Raw genomic sequence first — 8,293 nt, forward strand, 5'->3', positions numbered from 1 at the left:
TTGAAGTTAACCATAGATATTATGCATCAGTCAATCCAGTAAAATACAATAAAAAATACAAATACAAAAATACAATCCAGAAACAGAGATTTGAAAATTTGGGAATTTGCAACTTTTTTGCTATCTTCTCTCATCTACAACTGTTTCTTCAAACATTAGTTTTTCTATGCAATTTAAAACTTTTGATCAGTTCAAATTACCACTGTTCAAAATGATCGACAGAGTTACAGATGGGTGGAATCCATAAGCTGCAATCAGTTTCTTCATCGTCAATATTCAGTCTATTATATCGTCCATTCCTGTCGGTAGTGTAACTAATAGCTCTCAGTGCTTCTCTGGCTCTGTTAAAAACATCTTTAACATCCCTTTTAGATTTGATCTGGAACACGTCGTTCACCTTTTTCTTTGCGTCTTCTTGAATGGCCAGCAACAATTTCTCGCGAAATAAATTCCCTAGTACCTCTTTTTCAAGCTTTTCGAATTCACCTGGGCTCGGAAGCGTGTCGTCTTCAAAGCAGCATCGCTGAATGCAAACGAGGCCCAGCGAAAACAGCGTTGGTGCGACCAAGATACCTAACCCGAGAATCTGGGACTGCGTGTGTACCTTGAGAATGTGCAGCTCGTTTGACTTCTCCTGAATGAAGGGAGAAAGTAACCATTAGTAGAGTGAAATCCCTTTGTAAGTAATCAACAATGATGAAACTCACTGATTTGGGGGTAAATTAAGCCAGTACAGTGAATCTGGTTGTCATAGATACAACTGGATTAATTCGTAGGACACGTCCCCACTGAGGCCTGGCCAAACGTCGATTTTTTGATGAGACGAACCAAACGTAGTGAGTTATGTTCATGAAGAGTTCGACTTCTGGTTAAGTTAAGTTTGTCTGAATGAGTTTGAATCGTCTAACATGTCTGAAGACCGTCTCCGGGACAAATGACGATCTTCACATGCGACAAACTAAACTAATAAATTAAAAATTTGTAAGATAATGTATATTTAGCCTCGTTCGAGAGAAAATTTATTACTCAACACCAGCTGGCCAGTTAAAATTGCTTTTTGGTCTGATTCAGTTGGTTAGTTCGACGCGTCCTATCTTAATAACTTAATTTAGATTGACCCTAATTAGAGTTTGGTTTGTCTCGTGAAAAGGTTAGACGTTTGACCTAGGCCTGAGTGGTACAATACCAATTTAAGCACTGACGCACACGTTCCAACTTAGCCGGCGTAGCAAGCGTTTCTGTGCGGTTTAGGAGCAAAGAACGAGCAACAAGAGTCAAAGACCGTGCGGAAAATGGCGCAAGTAAATTTCTCGCGCAATCAAAACCGAAACTCCCCTTCCACGGTCTCTTTTTGCTCCGAAACCAAACGGAAACGCTTGCTACGCAGGCTAGTTCCAACTCTACGACTTTTCCGTACAGAGGTCCGACGGTTGTGCCATGCTGATGAGCCCCAATAACGGCGAAACAGCTGTCCATGGCTGCCACTGCCCGGGTGATATGGTTAAGCGCATGTGTAAGGTAATGGTCATACCGCGGCGCTGGTACGTGTGCTTCAGTGCTAATATTGGTACTGAGTGTTACAGTATGATGACACTCATTTCACCCATATGAGCACGATAAACAGTCTCATCAGGGCCGAGTTAATCTCATACCCAGATCTCAAAGCCGATCTGGGAACGAGATTAGGGCCGAGTTAGGGATACATTACCAGGGTGAATGGCTCCTGATAATACTTGTTTTTTTCCCTCCGTAATAAATAATAGAAAATAATAATGATGATTATGATGATGATGATGACGATGATGATGATGATGGTGATAAAACAGATTTTTTGCTCGGATGCCAGCGAGTGCCACAAGAAGCCTTAACCCATACCTCGCATTCTCAAAGAAATAGTGTGACGAAAGAGTTTTTCAACCACTGGCTTATTTTTTACAAGGAAAATTGAGCATTTATGTGGAAGCGAAGATTAAAAATACGTTGCAGTTATTGGTTTACATAGCCAAGAGTTAGGTGTAGCTACTTAGCTCTCAGAATTTTCTCAGGCTGCATGTTTGGGTGAAAAGGATAAATGAGAAAGTGTAACTTTAAAAGATCAGCTGGCAAGGATTTCAAAAGTTCTTACTTGTGATAACTTTGTGTCTGACACAGCACCCTGGCAAGCAATATTGCACACAGCACCAATTTGGGAACACACAAAAATGTCTGCTTTTAACAAGACCATCGTTATGTATGCCGTGGGGGCCAGAAATGGCTGGAAGAGTCGACTGAGTGACTTCATCCGGTAGTTGAGTCTTTCATTGAAATGTTTGAGCTTGCTTCCTTCCTGTAAGGTCTTCCAGAAACCTCCACTCATCATGAAACCGAGGCCCAATAGAAAAAGGGAGGGGCCAGCCATCATAACCACACTGTACAAAAAGTTGTTTGTACAAGGACATCTGGCGAGTTAGGAGAGAAAAAATAGTAGTTTACGCAGAACGGCAAAACGCTTGTGTGTGACAAACGTGACAGGGCTGTTACTTGCGTGTTGTGTCGTGATCTTCACTTAAACTAATGTTTACTGGTCTTTTACCTATAGATCTATTTAAAGGAGGGTTAGGTTTGGAGGAAAGTTTTTTCAGTCAAAGTTATGGTCACACTTGTCACACAAGGTTTGCCGTCTTTTTTCCCCTCCTGTCCTGTTGCGCAAGCCCACAGTCTATTTACTTCAAATTTGGGACAAAATAAAGTCAAACTCAACGAAGCACTTAGGAGTTCTTTAAAACTCGTTTAAATGTGTCCGTGCGTCCCAGATCGAATTGAAATTTGTTGGTTTTTGAGCTGAGGGCAAAACCGGAGTCCTGGAGAAAAACCTCTCAGAGCAAGGGAGAGAACCACGACTTATTCAACCCACAAAAGGCGTGGAAGCCGGGATTTGAACTCGGGCGACATTGATGGGGGATGAGTGCTCTCACCACTGTATCACCCTTGCTCACCATGTTTCCATATCTGATGAAATACTCCTCGTTTTTGTCTTCTAAATTTTAATTCAGAATCATTTTCTTTACAAGTAATATCATACAAATATGAGACACCTTTTTTCGTTACAACAGCAAACACCTCCAAAATGGCCCGCCGGGGCATAAGTAATTCCGGCCTTGTGCGTTGTATGTTTTCTACTACTCTCTTGGTGATTTGGTGGATAATTAAACCGAGGGGTACATGAAAAATTTTTTGGGGGGAATTCCACACTGCGGGCCTGTCCTCATAACCACAGTCTTTGTCTAAAATTTACCCTTCCTCTATTTTTTGAGCATTTGTTATATTTTCACACACTTAAAATGACCTGAAAAAAACTAATGAGTATCGTTTTGTCAGGAAAAAGGGGAGTTGACTCATAAAGTGTGTTTTTTTACAGGTAAACCTAAAAAGTGGAAAATAATGAGGACCGTTTCACCCACGACTTGGTTTAAATCCTCAAGGAACAACCAAAAAGGAAATGAAAAAAAGATTTCCTAGCAAAGTTCATTTATTATCATTTCCAACAGACTCCATGCCTCGTCACAAATCAGATAATCTTTTTAATGTTTAGCCTCGGCGTTGTCGGTGTGGTCTGCTGATAGAATAGTAGTTTAGTGTTCAAACAAATGACAAGATCTTTCCAAACCCAACAAGCACAGGAAATACAGGGGCTATAAAACTGTATCACGCTAACGTTGGAATTGCTGTTTGCAAAACTTCTGAGTGTACAAAAATTTGGAGAAACTGAGGAAACCTCCTAACAAGTAAGCTAAATTAATCGTTGTTCTTGCCCTTGCTCCAGGGCAAGAAGTTTTTGCCGCGGCTGCTCCGGTTTTTTCCCCTTCCCCAAAACCAATTTTTTCAAATTCTAATTAGAACCGGGACATTATTAGACCAACAAATACTTCATGAATGTGCTACCACTAAGCATCTATTTATCAGTTATTTGTTTATTCATAACAACTCAAACTGCACTTAATTGGAAGTGCCCTATTGGCCATATTCATGACCACGTCATTTCATTTCTATACGTAATAATACTTACCTCTCTGTCTATTATTCTTTTCTGTATTTTTTAGTGATACAGGCGGGCTACGTAACGACACCCTTTACTTGTACAAAAAGAAAAATGAAACTCGGCATGCATATGACTTGTGTTTATATTGTACTACAAAGATGACAAATGTAGACCATGAAGATATGTGATTTGTTCAGAATTTTTAACAGTGAAACTCGGGGCATACAAAAGACTGCGCATTTATCTCCCGGCGCTAGACAGACGAGGTGAATTCCTTTCACTTTCAGTAATATAAATGGCAAACTGAACGATCAATTCCTAATAGCCCTGCTAACCATGTTGAATAAGACAAAATTCCCAGCAAATGATACGCAGCCCAGTTCTTAGAGTGTGGTACCGACTTGGTAGAATCAGGTAACGAGACTAATTTGACTTGGCTTTACACTGACTTCTCTCGCTCTCTGTAGTATTTGGTTTCGATAAACTAAACCGGTTATTTTGTTGTTCTTTGAAAAGAATTTTTTAAGTTGATTTTCAATTGATTTTAACAGCGAAAGTTATAAATAAATAATAATGTCTTAAAAGGCCAGCTGCAAATGATTTCGTGATTTCTCTTGTATTACAAAAATCTGGTTTTCTTTCTGTTTTTATTTTAAGAAGCTGAAAACGACGAGAAGGAAACGTTTGCTTATGAAAATTATGTTTTTTATTGTGATTTTTAAGCTTCTTCTCTAGATCTGGTTCATTTTCTTTTTTAGCGATAATTTAACTTGGAATAACACAGGCTCGAGGTCAATGTTTGAGCGCGAACCCAAAGTAAAACCGGTGCATATACAGGAAACTAGCTTTTTGAAAATTAATGATTTGGTTCAGCAAGATAAAGATAATCAGTCAAATAGCCATAAAGGTAAAAAAGAGTTTTCAACTTTTGTAAATGCTATTCAAAAAACTAAAATAAATAAATAAATAAATAAATAAATAAAACGTTGGCTGATCTTCAACTCCCTGAGTAAATTTTTCATGCAACCTTAAACAACAATGAATCGAACGTGCCGGCAATAGCAAGCTATAAGTTTCGGCGAGATTTATTCTTTTTAACGATTGTGTTTTTTCACTTCAGTACATTCTTGTAAAATGCCTCGTTGAGCAAAAGATGCACTAATTTAAAATAACGTGGCACAAAAATACAGATTTTACACCGGTAACAATCACTGTCCTGACTCTCGCGGCCTCATACACCGGAGTCTTTAGTAAGAGTTCTTCCATGCCGATTAAACTCAGAAAGGTAGCCGCTTTCTTGTTTGATTGAAGAATGATCTAGGAGTGTTTGAAGACTTTATGAAACTCATCTCACCTGAAAAATTGTGTTCTTATGAATTCCTCAAATCCATAAATCATCACTAAGATGACTGAATTCTGAATCGTTCCTTTTGAATGCTTGAAGCGTCTTTCAAGTTTCCATAGAGCAGTTTCCATTTTCAAGGGCTATGTTGGCTTGATAGTATTTGTCGCTTCTAAGTCTAGCAAATATCAATAAAGTTAAGTTCTTACGAATCCAGTTTAATTTTCTCAACCTATGAAAAAGCTATCAAATTATCCAGGAGTAGTGAATTATCTTATCTGTATCTTTAGGCTCGGTTTTGTGGTATTGCTATGGTTTCCTCTTTCGTTTCCCACCGGCAGTGGTATATACCGCAGCAGGATATGTATATATCCCTAAAACGTCTGTTCTCCAAAACAATCTGAAAAGCCACCTATTAATCTTTCATAGCAATATCCCTGCACTAAAACCTGGTTTCCTGAACGACCGCATTTCTTTAACAATGAACGATCATTTGTGACCGCTAAAGTTCATAACTGCTGACTTTATATCTTTTACGCAATTCTCTTCAGCAGAAGTATTGTTTTCTTTTTTAAAGTAGGATCATGATTAGCAAACAAACAAAGACTAAGAGATCTGCGACGGGAATGTTTTGACAAATAGAGTCTTCAAGGGGCACTGAAGTGAACTGGGATTGGCCTGTTAAAACTTCGCGGGGAATGCTGCTGAAAACGAAAACGCCGAACTGAGAACTTATGGAACAAATGTCTTTAAGTATGTCTTATTAGAGCATGACTAATCCCTTAGTAAAGAAACGACAGAAACGTCAGAAGAGTCAGGAAGAGAATCAGATTGGCTACCACACCTGTTGAAAAAATGGGACAGTTATGAATTATTAGGCTGAAGGGTATAAAACAACAACAAAAACAGGCCTTTAGATTCACTGATAAATTATTCATTTCTTTGGTTTTATTCCCTGCCCCTTTAGAACCAAGAAAATATGAATTTTAATCCTTCAAAACTGGCCTATTGCAAAATTATCGGAAACAACCTAGATCTGCCAAACTACCGGAAATGATTATTATTCGATTCTTTTCCATTAATGATACGCTCTACACTTTTATAGTACGTAAGCGATGGTTTGAATCTGCTTTTAACTTAAAATAACTTAAAATGTAGAGGTCAGGTTTACATGAAGCGCCACCCAAAAGACAGTTTAAAGAGTACTATGGTAATGGTATTTTGGGGCTGTTTTAACTACGTCAAGAACCCCAATAGAACTGCGTCTATAAGGACAACACTCCGCGCGTAACTGAATGATTTATCTTTAGTTATTATCCAGCCTCATACCCAGGCCAGTTCGCGCTATCCGAGTTACCAGAGGAGGCTTGGAACCGAGTGCGGTAGCGAATTTTCCCGACAAGCTTGACAGGCGACGTCACATCCGAAATCGCCGAGGACGACTGGGAACGAGGCTGGTTATTATCTAACGTTTGAATTGCAGGAATAAGGTATAGCAAAACAAGGTTATCCAAATATCCAGGAAGGACTTTTCTTCATATGAAAAACTGGGACGACTGGCTGACCACAATAGAAAACAAAGTCAACGGTTAAACAGTGAAACGACCTTTAGGTACCAGTGAGCTTGAATGTAACGTTTACCTATATAAAAACCTCCATAGGAGTACAGCTTGAATGTAACGTTTACCTATATAAAAACCTCCATAGGAGTACAGCTAAGTAGAACAGGTAATTCATGACCAACCTAGGAACACATACATGTCTGTACGAAATGTACGTAGCAGTTAAACGAATGATTGATATATCATGTTGCAACATGCATTTTATCAAATTTTATTCACTTTTATCGGGTAATGTTATTGCAACTCATAATGATAGTTCTACTGACAACAGGTCACAATCGTACAACAACAATTAGAAATGATTAAATCTGCTCTTCACAAAACCTATACAAAACAAACTTTCATTATCATAAGTTATGCTTTAATCCTCATAATAAAGGCCTTTCGAAACAGAAGAGTCTTAATTATTCTCTCTTACCTAATAAATAGTAAAAATCTAATGGACTATTTTTTTTTTGTCATGGAAATGAATCCCAAGTTTGCAAACTTGATATCCATGTCAAAAGAAACATATTATGATAAATTTATTCCAGGTCATTTCTTTTAATTTGAAAAATTAGAGCAAGAATTTACAAAACATTCAAAAGTATTCAAAATTTTACGGGACAAAATGGCGACTGCAATGCATAAAAATGTTTTGTGCCATCTGAAAAGGACTTAATTGGCTGATAAGGTAGTTTATCACTTTTTATAGTTTTAAACCAAAAAATAAAATAAAACTCAAAAAATATATCGTGCAAATCTCGTCCAGGCAAGAAACTGGATGATGTTTTTGTTTTTATCTTGTTCCTTTATGTAAGGCGCGTAACAAACAATAGCATAGTTTTGTTAAATATCGAAAACAAAATAACTACTCAATTAATTATGGCTCTCTACAGCAGAAATAAAACTTCAAGTGCATAAATATGCGAAGTGAACTATAAAACACAGAATAAACCTGGACTAAAAACGAGCTACTTTGTTCGATACGTATAATACAAACAAAATAATGTTACCAACATTTTTCCTCCTGAAGAAAAATCAAACTTCCTGTTGTTCCAGAAGTGGCCACATGCCACTTAACATAAATTTACATGGATTGTTTTGAAGGTTTCTACAAACCAAAACAAAGCTAGCTTGTGAATACAGCCATTTCTCTAGCGGCGAGGAGCGAGGAGAGACGGATGTATTTGCAGGCTACACATTTTAAAGGTCAGAAGTATTTTGCTTCAACTTATTAAATAGCCAGGTGGAACAATAATTTCATTACGTTCCTTTTTAAAGACTTAGCGTTAGATTTCGCTGTTGTTAAGTTTAAAGTCTATCATGGGC

At 37.9% G+C, this 8,293-nt stretch overlaps 1 pseudogene; it reads right to left on the reverse strand.

Moving 5' to 3' along the window:
* Positions 1–224: 224 nt before the first annotated feature.
* Positions 225–5,494, reverse strand: LOC140936670 (calcium homeostasis modulator protein 5-like; annotated as a pseudogene).
* Between the last annotated feature and the right edge of the window lie 2,799 nt (positions 5,495–8,293).

This window comes from Porites lutea, chromosome 5 (assembly GCF_958299795.1).
Source record: "Porites lutea chromosome 5, jaPorLute2.1, whole genome shotgun sequence".
Taxonomy (NCBI): domain Eukaryota; kingdom Metazoa; phylum Cnidaria; class Anthozoa; order Scleractinia; family Poritidae; genus Porites; species Porites lutea.